General features: G+C 34.0%; 1 protein-coding gene across 3 annotated transcripts in view; it reads right to left on the reverse strand.

Moving 5' to 3' along the window:
• The window catches only part of LOC108967620 (aminopeptidase N), a 150,454-nt gene extending 134,915 nt beyond the window's left edge, over positions 1 to 15,539 (reverse strand). The window contains exon 1 of one of the 3 annotated variants that reach the window (XM_018931166.1): positions 15,457 to 15,539. The gene's annotated coding sequence lies outside the window, so the exon portion shown is untranslated. Of the gene's footprint in view, positions 1 to 11,570; positions 11,887 to 15,423 lie in introns of those variants that run through there. The other 2 variants (XM_018931169.1, XM_018931168.1) reach the window with 2 other exon arrangements.
• Positions 15,540 to 16,471: the final 932 nt, after the last annotated feature.

The following is a 16,471-nucleotide window of genomic DNA, read 5'->3' on the forward strand; positions in this document are numbered from 1 at the left end:
GTTTCTGAAGTACATAAAGTGCATTCGGCGATTTTTACGTTGAATGAAAGTTCCTTTAATATTTATGTGCGGAATTAAACTTCARGTAGTTCGTGTATAATAGTTGAAAAGTCACTTTGCTAATTTATCACATGTCAACTTGTCGTCCTCCAGTAAGTTTGGCAAGCGCTGTTCAACAACCAGAACTTGTGCGACTGCGAGATCTTTCAGGCCCAAAGTGGACCGTTAGCGGTCTTCCGAACTACTTACACTTAGCTATGTCCATTTTTGTTCTGTCTGGACTTAGKAGACTTAGAAGACTTCGGAGAAAATGATGCACTTTAAAGGATTTTTGGATACCTTAAAAGACAATTATCCACCCAAATGAGATCCAACGATTTTGGATCACCCCAGCAACATAACCTAATTTAGAATTTTCTGGATACACTTTTAAATTGTCCAAAAATAATTTCGAAATACATAACAATTGAGCATATCTTGTATACTTGTCCCGCATTGGCAAGAGTACGCTTTAAGCATCTGCAATTCTCACGGTATGATACACTGGAGGAGATATCGATAGTGAGGTCACAGAGTATGTTAAAATTCAATTTAAGCACAGGCATCCTAAAGGATGACTACTTCTCATGGACAAAGTATCTGAACTGTATACTAAATGGCTTTACAGTTCATAATAGCGATCCAGAAATAGATTACAACAGTAGAATTTGATTTACAAGGGCATTCACTGAAACAAAATTTCCCTATTTGGCATTTTTTAGAATAATCGTACTTCCTTCACTTAATATATACGATTTTGAGGTGCGAAAAATGCAATTCCCATAAATTATTCCGAAAAAAGCTGAACAAATATTCAGCGCATAAATTATGCAAAAGCACACAYCTCATATATACTTTCAACACCGCATCACCACATGTGCATTTCGGGATACAAATAATTTTCCTTAAATATGCAAATTTATCCGGCTTCCGCAGTGAATTAGTATACTTCCTCAGTTGCAGCTCACATACAGTAGCTCACCGTACCATTGTTGCATTAAACCATGCAACGAAACCATATAATTAAAATAATATTATTTAAAGGACKTTGTAAAAGATACTTCACTAAACCACAAAAGCTTAACAGAGACCAACATTGGGTTATGACRCCAGAGATAATTATATATCGGCTTACAAAGAACAAATTTCGAACAACGCAACAATAACCAGGTGAAAGTTGAAGCAAAAATACAAAAACGAAGTGAAAGTAAACAAAGGGAGTTTTCTTTCAGCCTTGGGGTGCATATAAAAGAATTATGTGAAATATACGCCCCTTAGGACGCCGGCTACTGTCAATAGGGGCAAATTGGTTGCAGTGCTGACAACTGRAAATCGATGCCTATTATACATATTATATTATATATACTACTAGCTGAATGTAGGCAAGGGTWGGTGATTTACTATTTATGAGAGCCTTGTAGGGATAATGAACCGTAATTTATAAATCTAATGAAACAGTTGATAAGACAAATGGTGAGAGAAACACAAAATCCGTTTTAAAAAGCTATAAATCAGATATCAATTAAGCAGGAAGAAAGTGGTTATATTATCCAATAACATATTTTTTCACCCTATATCATTTTTTTCCATTTTCGAAATCTACAATTAAAATGTTGTTATAATATATAGATAAATTATCATCGTAGAATATCATATTCACTATTTTCTATAAAATATAAGAAGTTTCTTTAATAAAATGCAGCAATCTGAATTTTTTTATTAAAAAGTAAAATTTTTCCTACTGGGTCTTTAGAAAAAAATGTACATACTTAGATACAAACTGCTTTAAACGTGTTAATAGCGCAATGAATGACTTCGGCTTAACAAAAGAGAAAGCCATAAATTAAAGAGAGCCCGATTTAGTCAAAATAAATCCTTTGCAGACAAAGTGAGAGCAAGAAAAAAGTAAAAAATGGAAAACGAAAGCGAAAGCGAAAGAGCATAAAGCAATTGGTATTGATAAAGAAACGTTAAAAGTTCTGAATATAAAAAACCATATCTTCATCCAATTATTACTTAAAAAAGATACAAATTACTTCAGACTTTCCTCTTTGTCCCTTTCAGCGACTGCCAAACAAAAGGTCTGCTCTAAATGAACGCTGGGCTGATGCTAAAMAAAAAAAAAAAAATAATAACAAACAAATAAACACATACAAACGGGTGGCCTCTATTGTCTAACTGCCCTATTTATATTATGATTTCCATAATGAGTTGGGTATTATTGCTTGCAATTACCAAAGAGATTTTATCGATATTTGATATTTTTTGCTAACAAAAATAAAAYAAAATTTCCCGCCGCCAATCGCTACCATCAGCTGCTCCTATTTCCTATAAATTTCAATGCAATTTCCTCTTCCTGTAATATATTGCCACCACATTTCATTATCSGCCGCTGATATCTGTAATATAATAGTATGCTAACTTTGCTAGCGAAACTGAAATAGGGTAAAATTTACAGCTATKCAGTTCGTGACGTTAGCAACGTGAGTAAATAGCAGACAAAGTGGTATCCATTCCTTTAACAACAACAGCCCAATCATATTTTATAACAACAACAAGGTAAATTTTTAAATCCTACCTCATCAGTCGTAGAAAACCGCTTCTGAGTAGCTCAGTTTGTAGCTCATTTCTCTTGCAGAAGAAGACTTTTAACGTACCAGCTTTTTTGACACGAATGTTTAAACATTTTGCTTTTATAATCATATAAAACAAATTTTGAACTCCTGAAACCATTCAATTCTAAGTACATTCATTTACAGCATATTTGACATATCAGACTCACTGTTTCGCAAAGATCAAAAAACAAAACAATAGATAAACTTTTCTGAAGTGTTTACTTGGGTTTACGGACACCTCTAGAATATTGTCCTAAACTTTCGAGTTTATCCGAGCAATAGTTTCGGAAATACAGCCTAGTGAACTTATGCGCTCGATGCTRGYGCCGCCTTTAAACACGTTTTTCATGAAACTGTGTTTTAGAAATCGGTTGACAAGATTTCTCGAGAACCGATCTTSGGGAAATTTTACACAGGTCTTTAAGGTGCAAATCTTAAAGACTTGGACGAAGGATTTTGTTTTTTCGTTTACAACTATTTGAAAAAACAAATTGCTGGGGTTATTAATATTATTAAAATTAATATTATTTTTTGGAGAAGATGTATTAGTTTCATTCTATATGCGCTTTTTTCTTGCCACTCCTTASAAGAAACAATCTACTATTGTTTCCACATCTATAACAAGTCTAAAGTGTCTAAATTCGCTGAACAGTTTATAAATAATTTGCGACGAAATTTCTAATCCCCAGAATGATACAAAAAAAAATATATAAATGATCAGTATGACGAGCTGAGTCGATTTGTCCATGTTCGTTGGTCTGGCCAATTATCCGTCCGTCTGTCTGTATATATGTAAATTAGTCCCTTGKTTGTTGAGAAATCGCCTTTTTCTCTCCAAGAAGCTGATTATTTGTCGGATTCGATATCGGACCAGTATAGCATATAGCTGCCATATGCGTAGGTTGCCTTTTATATTTCGGGATTAAAGAGCGAAAACAAATTTTAAACTTCGCTTTTTTGTTTTTTCTTATTCTCTATTAAGATTTTTTCTTTTGCCACTCTTTTTGAGATATCTCTAAAACATGCGTTTTGAACACATAAATCGCCTCTTCAGGTGACGAGAAACGTCGACCTATTAGTTTATCTTTTACGTACGGGAGTAAACGGAAATAATTTGCCAAGTCAGGACCATGCGGTGGATGAAAATAACCGGAAAACAAAATGCTTGTATACCACTCAGAATCTATTATTCTGCATTAGTTGGCAGTACTGTAGCGATATAATCAGTTATTCCAAAAAACAGGCAACCATTTGCTTGCAATCAATTCGTAGGCGAACAACTTTTATTGTATTCGACTAATCTTGAAAAACCCATGCTGTCCACTGATCTTTACTTTCGAGCGCATACGCGTAAATCCACTATTAATCCGATTCCGATGTCATAGACGTGTTTTGAAGCATACATATTGTATTCTTTTAACATTTCTCCCGACCAATCGACATGGGACTTTTTTGAGCGATTGACCAATTATTTAAAGCAACGCTACATGCTCTGGCAAATTGTTCAAATCGGACCACTAAAGTACATAATTTTCATATAAGCTGCCCGATCAAGAGAAAATACTTTTTATGCTCTTTTATCTATAGGAAATGCAACTGTGAAGGGTATGATAGCAGCTGAAATTAAAATTTTTCTTGTAATCAACTTCTTTAAGTTGCAAAGAGTTGAATATACTCGATATTCGCGATACTTTTTGAACACATCTCGTATTAATAGTACATTTCGTGTAATACATTTTTCTAATATTATTTGCACCCATTACAGATTAGTTCAAAGCGCTTCCTGGGAACATAAAGGTACCAATACTAGTCCCTCGATAATTCTCTAGTCAAATTATTAAAAAATTTGTTCAACTAAGGCCAGCTGTTCCAACCGAGAATATATTTTGGAGCTTATGAATAATTTAGTTATTTTTTCAGAGAATTTTTACTTTCTAAACAACCGTTATGTCTTTTTTGTTTCATATATATGTTCTAAGCTAAAATTATTGATATTTTACTAGACTACTCAGGGTTAAATACAAATACGGGTTTTGATATAAACTGTTTGAGTAAAGGTATATGGAACACTCAACCAAATTTTCAAATAATCTACAAGTTTTTCAAGTCTTTTTTTTTTTTTTTTTTTTTTTTTTTTTTTTTTTTTTTTTTTTTTTTTTTTTTTTTTTTTTTTTTTTTTTTTTTTTTTGCTCTCACCCAACACTTATATTTGATACTTAAAAACTTAGATGTTGATTAAATATTAAAAATCCACCCTTTGCTGCTTGTCGGACGGTCCTGCTGTCGATTTCGTATATTTATTCAATGTTTCCAATAAATATTTCCTGAATTTAATTAAATAAATCGCTTTTGACAAATGAAAACATTGCACACAAATGCTGAAACAATAACAATTTCTGGTTAAATACCCAAAAACATAAAATTTTCACCCTAAATTTCGAAATTGCAAGTATATATAACAGAGAAATAGTGGGAGTATACGAAAAAGGTCTAGCACACGATTCACCACTTTGGCAAATGTGCGAGCAAACCATTTAAAAATACAATGCTTCATTGCAAAAACCACAATAACAAATAAAGGTATATATACAAGTAAAATAGAAATAGAAATAAAATTATTCCGCCAGAGCCGACAAACGGCTTCCAGCTGCGAAAATGTCTATTCAAGCGGGCATATGCCTTAACACCAGCCAACTACTGAATTGAAATGGGAAAATGGCAAAAGTGGCAAAAACAATACGCGAATGTGGCACATTAGTGCTACAGCAAGATCAAATCGAGTATACTAAGATATATTGTACTATGTAAGCGTTTATATACGATAACAAAGGCAATCGGATGACAACAACGGCGGGTCAATCGCATTTGAATCCACAGGAAACATATGTAGACACCTATATATGAAAACATATACATATGTATATATAAGGTTATGTGTCAGTTCATACATGTTTTCCAGCAGCGCTAACGGTCTTACGACCATAAGCGAAAAACTGTAGCAGCCTTCCTGGCGCCAAGTCACGGCATTGCAAAATATTTTGGTGTCTGTTGTTGTGGCAACTTAGCACTTTTCTGTTAAGTTGCCAGCTTCCAGCATTGTTGGCAGCACATTTTTATTATTATTMTTCTTGCTCGTTTTGTCTGATTTATTTGCAACAACTACTAGCGTCTCATCTAAGTACTAATCTATTGAAATGAATAACAGCCAGGCCGAATTCAGTTTCGTTGAGTGCCAGCGCTTCTATAGTTTTCGGGTTGTCTTAGGTTGTGCTTTATATATATATATATTTTCCTTTGTATGTGTATAATCCTTTTATTCAAACTCAACAACTTCATTCTCAAATACTTTAGACTTGTCAGCATCTTTTGCTTTTCAAAATCACTTTTATTCCATAAAAAGGCTCTTGAACTTGCTGATTACACAATTCAAGTGTTTTCACCGTCTGCCGGTATTGCCTCAATATTTGTTTTGCTATTTCGCAATGGAATGGTATTCGTAAACATACTTCATGTATACATACATGCACATAATGATAAACGAGATTCGGGCGAATATACAATTTAGATTTATAAGCGGAAAATAAAGCAATAAGTTATGCTCCCACTCCATCACTTGAATATGCTCACTTTTGTTGTAATTGCAGAGAGACAACTCTGCTTGTAATGGAAGTGTCTCCACTTCGCTATAAATTAGTTTCCTGTTGTTTATTTATACGAATTTTTCATATGTGTTTTTCATATTTTTCTTATCTTATCAGCACAAATTTATTTACACAAATTTCATACAACGCAAGAATTTTGAAACTAYTCTGGTGCGATTCCTCCCGCGAACTTATCTGCAGATATGAATTTCGAGCGCTAAAGATAAAATTTTTGTGGAATGTGSCAAAGAGATTCTCTGCCAAATAAAATCACACCACATTTATCGTAGACTCTTGAATTCACTGATGCCCAAAATGGTCAATAGCAAAAATTAATTCGTTCCAACTCCAAGTAGCCCTTAAATTTAATTTTGTTTTTCTTTCACCCACTGAAATAAATTGAAGATATTTTGAGTAAGGCAAAATATTCTCGAAKTTATTGGCGCCTGAACCTTATTTTAACTCTTTTCATTTGTTGCCGAAGGTAAGATAGAAAAAGTTCAAGAAATAGTGCTTGAAAATAGTTGTCATGGCATCAGTGAGATATCATCGGATCTTAATAGTTCAATTGCAAAGTTCCGGAACTAACACATTGATGGTTTTCAGTTAGTACTAACATTCAAAAGGCGCGTGTATAAATTTGACATGTTGACTTCTTATGGAGTGACTTAAATCCTTTTAATAAATCTTTTGGGTATCAAGTATGTCCGGCTGATGAACTCGATCGATCCACAGCATCCACGAACATTGTAGGACCTGAACCCTTCATCGCGGTGAGTCCTGAAATACCAAGAAGCTGCTACGCAAGAAAGAAGGAGTATGCAGAGAAAGGTATTAGCAGCAACTCCAAGGCATGTGTCATATCATGTTGCTAAAGGGGGGTTATTACCTCAGCAGGTGTAAATATGTAATGAATATCTCTAGGGTCAAACTCTATTTTTCGCATTGTATTGGTCACATGGGTTCTGCGACAGGGAGCCTGAAACTCCAGAACACCTGCTAATTGACTGAATAGCAGTGTGCAGGCGCAGGATAAAGGTCTTGAACCATGTTTCCATATATTGGACTTTATCAATATGCTGGGCTAGGTGAGTCTTTGTGTTTTAGAAGAGGGGACAATAAATCTAAGGTCGCGATGTAATGCTCGTCTATTTATCTTATCTTATCATATAAAGTCTGTCAATGTTAGAATATACCAATAAACATGAATCTTTTGAAAAAAACGACATTTGGTAGAGGTCGCAAAAAATATGCTTGACAACATAGACGAGAACCTTACAGACGAAACGTGGGTTTAAGAATATGACGTCAAAACTGCCCAACAATCTAGCGAATGGCGCTCCAAAAATAAACTGAGTAAAAAAAAATTCGCTTAAGTCACTGAAGGCCGGTCACTCCTGCTGAAACGACTTGTAAGAAATGCATGGAAAATTTAATAAAACGTTGCCTTATTTCTATTGGTTCAGGAGCCCATTTTGAAGTCGACAATACAAATTTGTATTAAATATCTGAAAATAAATTGTCACACCGGATTAAATTTGATCAGATGGTGTATTCATATACATTCTTGTACTAAATTTAACTGTATTGCCGAAATGTCGCAAACTTTACATCAAATCTTGCTATGATGTTTAAGTGACCCTGGGACTATATCACGATGAAAATTAAAAATAGACCTAAATCTATCGATTCAGATCATTTTGGTTTAATATTTGACCAAATATCTGCGATAAATTTTTTCCTTAAATATATGAAGGGAATTGCTTTATATATTAATTTAAAAAAATATATATTACAGATATTAAGTCCAAAATCATTTGAAACCCGAGTACTTAAAATTATTAAACATTTTACTATTTCTACAAAAGCCATATAATTTAAATAAAAATCGTCTCTCACTTGGAGTTAACTCTTTAAAACTTTCAAACACACTTCTTCAAAATAATTGGTTCGCGCTCCCTACGAATTCTCTTCGTTTTCAATGAAATTTATTAAACAGCTGTTGGTTCCGTTGGCGAAACGATTCAAAGTAAACGTAAAACGCATTACAGTGCATGCTTGAGGGCGAAATTCTGATAAAAGCACTTGTTGGACTATTAATTTCACACTCCTACAAGACAATTCCGCAAAACGAGGTTAAATGCGCTGAGCACAAGTTGCAGTGGGGCACCGCTATACAGGCGTGCATATGCTCTGACCACCGAAGGGGGCGTAATTAGGCATGCATGAAAAATCGCACCTCGCATTCGCCACGCAATATTACACAAAAAAGAAAAAAGAAGAAGCAAGAGCTGAAAAACAGTAGCAAATAAATGGGTCGAAATAATAAATTAAGTTAACAGTGCATTTGCCTAGCAGTCGCTTAAAGACCGAGGCAAAAGCAATGAATGAAAGACAAGTGCAGCGAGACATCTGAAGGAACGGCGAAAGATATGGTGTCAAAAAAAATAAAAAATAATAATAATAAATAAAACAGCAACAAAAAAAATTAATTAAATGAATTGTTAGAAATGTAACGCTGTCACCACTAACAGCAACAAGCAACAGTGGCTCCAACATGGGTGTTAAGTGAAGAAGAGTGAGAGCAAATAAACAAATAGAATTCGCAGCAGAACAAATGTAGAAAGAGAAAAAATAAATATGAATTATAAACAAGCGAAAAACGCAAGTGTGRAGAAGTAATTGAAAGCGAAACGAAGTGCAACGGAATGACAACAACAAGCGTGGTTGAAACATAAACACCAACAGCGGCCGCCATGAGTAACACCCAYCAGTCAGAACAGACTCATGTAGCCGGTGTATTATGTAGGTAGCTTACGAAAATAAACGACATTCATATTTTACTAATTTTTATGCGAAGAGTAAAAAATCCGTAAGCAAGCTGATATACCCTTCAAAAAATGAAAAAGTTTTCTATGCAACAACTTAATTTTGATCGTTCAGTTTGYTTGGCAGCTATATGCTATAGTCGTCCGATCCGAACAATTTCTTTGGAGATTGTAGCGTTATCTTGGACAATATTCCGACAAATTTGGTGAAAATATCTCGTCAAATAAAACAAGTTTTTCATATAATAATTTGATCTTGAGCGTTCAGTTTGTATGGCAGCTATATGMTGTAGTGGTCCGATCTGCACAATTTGTTCGGAAATTATATCGCTACTTTGGGCTATATCATATACTGAATTTCGTGAAGATATCTCGTCCAAACAACAACTTACTTTTGATCGTTCAGTCATTCCGAGAAATGAAGGCTTTTTGAATAGAAAAGGATGTATGCAAAATTTCAGATCGATATCTCAAAAACTGACACCTGCTGTGTGTTACGAATTGTGGCAAGCTTAATTTTTCCTCTTCAGGGAATAAAGCATACTGGATAGGGTAGTCTATAAGTAATTTGTGACAGTATCGATTATGAATATCGATATTTCAACAGACAAAGCATGCAGCTAAGCTGACCAATTGCATATTAAAAACAAAGGAAAATTTTTATAAGTAGAACTATGCGCGCTAAAAGTGAAATATAATGGAGTAAAAAGGAGAAGTAGTGAAAATAGTATTCTCGGAAAGATTAAAAATTCCTAAATTGATGTCAATCTTCAATAAAAATTCAACTACCTTCGACCCTTTGATTYGACATTATTATTAATTAATTATTTTTCAAACAGGTGGTAACCTTCTGAAATGGTTAAATCAGAAATATTAAAAGTTTTTAAACTATTTTTAAATTGATGCTTAATTATTTTTTATGGCGTCTCTATGAAGAAGGAGTAGAAATGATAATGTCAGAGGTATTAAAAATATTATGAACTATTTTTATTTTTCAAACAGGTGGCAACCTTCTAAAAAATACTTTTTAGTCAGCTCTCATGCTTCAATTTAAAATTCATTTTAAATTCGTTTCTGTTTATCAAATTTCTTGGGCATTTTTTATAAAGTGGCAACTCTTCACAAAAAGTTTTCGCACACATTTTTTAATAACTCTATTTAATTTGATGCACATAACATAAGAGTTTATTCATTTTATAAAATTAAATAACTAACAAATTTTAAAAAGTTCTCAAATTTATTTAAACTGCATCTCAAGAATGATTCATACTCAGCTTTATTGCAAGAAAAAATTTAAAGAGTTTATAACAATTTTCTAAACTAGTTGAAAATAAAAAACACAGCTAATAATGTTTTATTATTTTCTAAATAGTTCGCAACTTGCTAATATTTCAAGGCTTCAAATAGTTATTTTACAAATAACTTTCATTTTTGAAAATAGGTGGCCACTTTGTAACGTTGTGAATATCTCCCCGAAAAAATTTAAAAAAAATCGCTTAAATTTTAAAATTTTTATTTTACAAGTATAGATATTTCATTTTTTCAAAATAGGTGGGAACTTTGTAAAAAAAATTTCGTTTTTAAATGCGAAAATCCAAAAATATTGAAAAAATCGCTTAAACTGTCACTATAATGGCGCTCTGTTTACCGCGAATGTGACGAAAATTCGTTACGTTACACAATTGCGTTGCAACGTTCATTTCACACCAATATCTAAAGCGGATTCATTTAAAACATAKTTTTCAACACTCTCGTTTATTGAACAAGCAAGTATTTATGCATCGCACATGTTGCTGCAACATCACTCAAGCAACATGTTGCAACGCAAGCAGCCGGCAACTGCAATGCGGCAAAATTTGCAAACTAATTGTTGCTGTATTTTGCACTTTGATTTGCCAATTTCTGCAACAGTTGTTGTTGCTGTATGTAGTTGTTGTGGTCAGCGGCAAACATGCGTACTGCTGCAAAATGCCGCAGATTTCCTGGCTGTAGCCGGGGGTCAGCTGCTGTTGCTGCGTTGCACAAATCATCTGCACTGTGTCCTTGCCGGTACCAAGGTTGTTGTTGCCTATAAATATGTCATGACTATGAAGTAAATATATGTGCAGGCATACATACATATTTATGAGTTTGTTTGCTGCAGCCTATGACTCTGTTGCTATTCGACGAAGCTTTGAGGCGAAGGACTTTTCGCGCACAAACACAACGTTTTATGTATGTATATAAGTGTGTATGCATGTAGATATGTATGTATTCCCCAAACAATCGATAATTTGTACGAAAAGTTTAAAGCGGAAACGAGACTGGAGTCAAAAGTAGCGGCGTTAGTTCACATGAACCACACATACCAGCAGGTGCCTATGTACATATGTACAGTGGCTACTCAGCAGTTTATATGTTAAATTTAGAAATACATATGTATAATAATAAAAGCGGCATGCACTTACCTTCAAGGTCAACGCTGTGTGGATGTGCTCAATTTTTGTGGGCCTCACATAAATAAGTGYGTATGTATGTACATATATATGTATGCTTTTGTGCAGCACTTGCGCTCTGCAGTCGGCTGCTAGGCAACTGTTGTCTATCGCTGCAGCTGTGCTAATAGCAATTGCTCAATTTTAACTTTCAATTCAATTTTTCTTTATCTTTAATTTTTTTTTTATYTTTTTCTTCACACAAATGCACTTAGTTACACATAAACACACACTTTTATGTGTATAAATTGCTCGTGAAAAATATTGTACGCATGTATTTTGAAATTGCAACACGTAACACATGAATTATTGTGCATGAATTATTTAATATTTCATTTGTTTGATGGATATGCATTTACAAATTCGTTTTTTTACGCACTTAAATATTTTTAATTTTTTTTAAATGGAATATGGCAGCGAATTTTGAAAATTTTTATCATAAAATTCTTTGCGTAGATTTTGAGTGGCAATAAATTATAAGCACCGTATAAAAGTGTTGCGAAAGTAAACAACTTGATTTTTTAAAATACAGTAAAATTAGAAAAAGGCTTCAAAAACATTTTGTTTATGCTAAAAAAAATTATTGTACTATAAATGTTTCTAAATAAAAAATTGTATATTGCCAAAATTGTATATATTCACTGTAAATTAGTTGCATGTTTTGCTTTTTTTCCTTTTCAGCTAAGAAAATTAAGCAGTTTTCTAGTATTAACTTTTTAGAAAACGGAAAAATGTTGTTCTTTTATACTTTAAATCATTTTTATACGTATGAAGCTCCTGCTCTAACTTTTGGTTGTATATTGAATTTTCAATATAATTTCGATTATTTTGTGTGCATTGAGGCTTAGCTTAAAGTCCCACCAAAATTTGGTTTATTCTTGTTTCAAATAGGAAGGTAAGCACGTACATAAGGGCACAATAGACCTTAGGTCGCGATGCAATTCTCATCTATTTATCTTATCTAGTGAACATGTATTAAAAAACGTAAAAAGCTCAAAATTATGAAGTTATGAAATTTTCTCATACCATGTTTATGCTTCATTTCAACTCGGTTATATTCTACAAGGGTAAAGCTTATAAGCATAATAATATTCCACTCGAGGTGTATTTTCGATACAGTTAGTCTGAGGTGAGGGACCCGAACTGTCGAAGTCTTGACCTCCCAAATACGGGACAGTCAAGAAGGAAATGTTGAGTTGTTTCCACCTCATATTCTTTCATACAGCTTGTACAGATGGCATCTGGTAAAATTCCCAACCATACACCATGAATAATGGCCTTTAAAATCCCAATAACTAGGGAGAGCCTAGCCTTACTAAAGGCAAAAATATTTTTACATCTCTTGCCATCATTTTTTTCATTTATATATTCATATGTAGAATATTTTTCTACAAATTCATGCTGATAACAGACGCACCAAATAAATCAACGAAGGCTGAAACTAGAACAGGCAGCTCATTTCAAACCTAAGTATTCGCTGATTTTTGGTCGAGAAATCTATGAAACTATAGTTGGTTTCTACTAGCAAAGGACCCGGAAATTGTAATGAAATTCCCCGGGTAAACAATCTTTCAAAACAATGAATTTTGCTTAGTTRACAGGACTGTCCTTAATTACTATACCAAATATGAGCGTGATCTGTCAACCAGTCGAACAAAAATTKTATCTCAAATTTTGTATTTCTAACCAAATTTCGGGYGCGGAATCGTTGCAAATGTTAAAAAATGCTTACGGTGATTCAGATCCATCACACATGCCTTCCASTGGTATAAAGTCTTCAAAGACGGTCAGACCTCATCAAGTAATGAAAATATTACATAAATGAAGAACATAGTGCTTAAACATTTTTTCGGAGATGGCAACATTGCCTTTGATAATACCAAATTTTTTGAAGMTATCTTGTCAACCAAGAAACTATCCATATAAGAACTGCATTTTCATCGATCTAATTTCCTCGGAGGTACCTCGTCAAAAGAAAAATTTGTCCATATAAAAACTGGAGTATAATTTTTTCGGAAATATGTCGTTAAGCAAAAAATTTGTCAACATTCTTATATGGATTTTAAATAAATTTCGCAAAGATATTTCGTTAAATAAAAAAGGTTCCTATACGAAGGCATTATTTTGATCGTTCAGTTTGTGTACGAAAGATTTTCTTGTACATACAGACAGCCGGACAGACAGTTAGATGAACCTGACTGCATCGACTCAGCTCGTTTTTCTGAGATTTTATATATTACTTTAATTTTAAGGATCTCCGGCGTTTCTTACTAGATATAAGAAACTTCGAACAAACTTTGTTGTATACCTCAGTTAGGGTATAAGAAGTAGTTTTTTATAAAGTCCATGCATGCAAAAGACTGATGAGAGCTGATTTAATAACATTTTTCCAATAAATTTKAAATTTCTAATTAATTAAGTTTAAAATTGTACATGCCAAAGTCCATTAAAATGTAGTTAAGTTCGCATAGTCCTTTTTCAAAATTTAGTATTATACTTCTTTACACACTTTAAAACAATTTTTCTTTTTAGTTGACATTTTTAAATGTCCTACATAGTCAATTACTATTTTTTTTTACGAAAATTTTTTTCCAATTACTTCTTAATTTAGTTTTCCATTAACAAACTAAGTTCTAAAAAATTTCGAACGCACCTTTTATAGTATAAAATTGTAAGATTTCCTGGCTATAAACTCAACATACTCCAGTTTTTCTAATAGATATTTCATATAGTCTCATAAAATTATAGCGTAAAATCATTTTTGTTATCCAACAACAATTTTTTTTAAACAAGTGTAAAAATGTATGATTTTACGTTGCATTATGACAAGTTGTGAGTCCCTAATACATAGAATCCATGAATTTAAGGTTGTTTTAATTTGATTATTATTTTTAACTGTTTTTTTATCATTTTTTTTCTTATTTTTAATTTTTCCAATATTTTATTAATTTTTAATTTAATTTCGTGCACCAATCAAAATCTTCATTTTTAGCTTCCATTCAAATAGTTCATGAATAACGCGGCTGGCACTTCATTTTCTAATTTCTTTAAGTTCTAATGTTATATATTTAAGGCTATATACATATATTGTATSTACATATGCACCATATATGTATATAAATATATATTTTCATACTGCCTACAACCGCATACTGTACAAGTATTTTCCAACGACTCTTAGCCGGTTTATAAAACACTAAAAGTTAAATATTAGACCCGATTCAAGTGGCGCACTTGTGCGGTCCACTCCRAACGCATTCACGTGCACCCACGTACGTCTGTTAGACTGCCACAATAAGTAACAACAAAAACGGCAAAAATTGTTAAACCAACACACAAATGCCAATAGACTTGGGCATGTATTTGGAGGCATGCAGATAAGARCGGGCGCGAGCACAATACACGGCAATAAGCGTTCTGCTTTACATATGAACATTTACAACAACATGCTGCATACTAACAATACCGCACTTACACTTGACTGCCTTTTGGGGCGCGCCCAACACCCAACGCACGCCAGTGTCACCAAAACAAAAACAAAAAAAAAAAAAAAACTAGCAACAACAACACACACACACATCAATAAAAAAAACAATATCAAACGTCAAATGCATTGGCGCTGAAAATTTCGCATTCTATGCATTCGATTCTTGTGCGTAAGTGACCTTTCTTTTGGGTTTCGCAATCAAATATCAGAAGAAGAAGAGTAATATTTTTTCAATGTAAACACAGAAATTTGCCTTCAATTTCCTCACACTTTTTATGCTTTTAACAATTAGTATGAAAATATGTTTCAAAATTTTTTCGATGATCGCCACACACACACCTCACTATTTATAGGGGAAAATTTTGAACGTACGTCAATTTATAATTTTTATGTGCTACTACAAACACTAAGTGGAGCGAAATACGTTAGCGCCGCCGTTGAAACACAACCGAAACGCTGTAGATACTTTTGCAKACTGAATAAAATTCAAATCGGAATTGTGCTCGACGCTGTCGCCGGCACACGTCGGCCGTGCTGCAGAATACCGAASACGAGCCCGTTCGTGGCGCTGCAGCCACAACCACCGGCGCTGCGCAGCTTGGCGCGCCACTGTTGGAGTTCTCTCCATGAGCGCCGCTGTTAATGTTGGCGCTTGGTCGAGTTATCCGTAGTCAGCGGGCGATTAGCGAACAGCTGTTCACCGCCCGCACGATGACGTATGGGTGCGCGTAAACACACACGCACATATCTGCACAACGGGTTGGTGTAATTTGTGCGCAGGCAGCGCGGCTTTCTGCTATCCGCCCAACTATTGCCTGCTTGATTGCTGGTGTTGAGGGCTTCCTCATTTAATGACATCATCACTGGTATTGAACATATGAGCATGTTGATGACCGCTTAACAGAGCGCGAGTTGCTACATATGCACACTTCCGAGTCTGTTAGTCATTTAACATAGCGGGTGCTGAGGCGCTCTGTTATGCAGTGATAAGATAACATTTTTRTTAGACACTTACATACAATGTTGATTTTTTATATTTTAATCAGCGTTGTCTCTCTGGATCACCTCCTATAGACAGTTAGCAAATAAAGTAATATTACTTTAAATTTTTCCATTTTTCAAATATCAGCCTTCCGCTTTTTTGCTCTTTATTCAATGCTTTATAAAAAGTGTTACAGTGATCGGATTTAGTTCAAACATGCGCCGTTTCGTTCGATAATCTGTTTCCGTTTAGACGGCATTTTCATAATAGCCCCCACGTAGAAGCCCCYCTCCTTATTTCCGAAGAATTCGGACAACTACTTTTCACAAGCCTCTTTTGAGTTCAACTTTACACCAACAAGGGAGTTCGCCATGGACAAGAACAGGTGGTAATCACTTGGCGCTA

This window comes from Bactrocera latifrons, unplaced genomic scaffold, assembly GCF_001853355.1.
Source record: "Bactrocera latifrons isolate USDA-ARS-PBARC rearing strain unplaced genomic scaffold, ASM185335v1 scaffold_192, whole genome shotgun sequence".
Taxonomy (NCBI): Eukaryota; Metazoa; Arthropoda; class Insecta; order Diptera; family Tephritidae; genus Bactrocera; species Bactrocera latifrons.